Source organism: Sinocyclocheilus anshuiensis, unplaced genomic scaffold (assembly GCF_001515605.1).
Source record: "Sinocyclocheilus anshuiensis isolate Anshui unplaced genomic scaffold, SAMN03320099.WGS_v1.1 scaffold244, whole genome shotgun sequence".
Taxonomy (NCBI): Eukaryota; Metazoa; Chordata; class Actinopteri; order Cypriniformes; family Cyprinidae; genus Sinocyclocheilus; species Sinocyclocheilus anshuiensis.
Window position 1 is genome coordinate 295,265 of NW_015558588.1, and position 1,466 is coordinate 296,730.

Here is a 1,466-nt window from a genome sequence, read left to right on the forward strand (position 1 = left end):
GTAGGAAAAGAAAATACTATGGAAGTCAATGGCAACCACCAACTGTTTTGATTTTTTGGGTGAACTATCCTTTTAAGCATTGTTCGTTCATCTTAACAAATGCAGTTATCTAATGTTAACAAATAGAAAAGTGTTACAGAAAGACTCATAAAATTATTTGGTAAATTCTTTCTTTTGTGTTCCCCCAGAAAAAAATAACAGCATACGGGTTTGAAACCTATATGTAAAAAATGTACGTAAACGTAAAAAGTAGGCCATAAAGGCACATTTAGTTCATGCTATACTGCACAAATCATGATGACAGTGCTGAGAAATCTGGTTTAATTTGATCCCACGGCTGCCAGTCACTGTCAGCGAGAGTTCATTATCTTATGGAGAGACAGTGCCTCAAATGCCGCTGCCCTTATAATAGAGGTAACACTTTAGTATAGGGCCAATTCTCACTATTAACTAGTTGCTTATTAGCATGCCTGTTATTAACATAATGGCTGTTTATTAGTACTTAAAGCACATATTCTGCATGACCATATTCTACATCCCTAATCCTACTCAATACTAACTATTAAAAGTCATAGTTAATGGTTTGTAAATAGCGAGAATTGGACATTAAAATAAAGTGTGACTGCTACATTATAGTCATGAAGGTCTCTGGAAGCACCAGCTAATGCACAATATGACACATTATTAATGGAATTCGATGTTTTAAAATGCAAAAAATAAAAAATACAGACTTCACAGACAAAACTATAACAATCAGTAGTCAATTCTCAGCCCCACACACAGGAATTCAAACCAAACACACCCACTGCTAAAACTCCCATCTTCTCCTTCTGTCCCCTCACTGAGGCAGAAGTATCAAAACTTCTCCTCTCCAGCCATCCTACAACATGCCCTCTAGATCCAATCCCCTCACACCTCCTCCAAGCAATCTCTTCTACACTCTTACCAGCACTCACACACATCTCTCCTCACAGGCACCTTCCCCACTGCATTCAACCAGGCTCGGGTAACCCCACTGCTCAAAAAACCTACATTAAACACTTCACTTACAGATAGCTACAGACCTGTCTCTCTCCTTCCATTCATAGCGAAACCCCCCGAACGAGTTGTTTTCAACCAGGTATCTTTGTTTCTTTCACAGAACAACAAACTGGACGCTAACCAGTCAGGTTTCAGGAGTGGCCATTCAACTGAGACTGCGCTACTGTCTGTCACTGAAGCCCTGCGGATTGCAAAAGCTGATTCCAAATCATTGGTTCTTATTTTGCTGGATCTATCTGCTGCTTTTGACACGGTGAATCAACAGATCCTCCTGTCCACCCTCTCATCACTGGGATTCCACTTCGCTGGTTTGAATCTCACTGGTAGGTCTTTCAGGGTGGCTTGGGGAGGGGAGGTATCCAAAGCACATCAACTTGTCACTGGGGTTCCTCAGGGATCAGTTCTTGGACCCCTCCTCTTCTCCA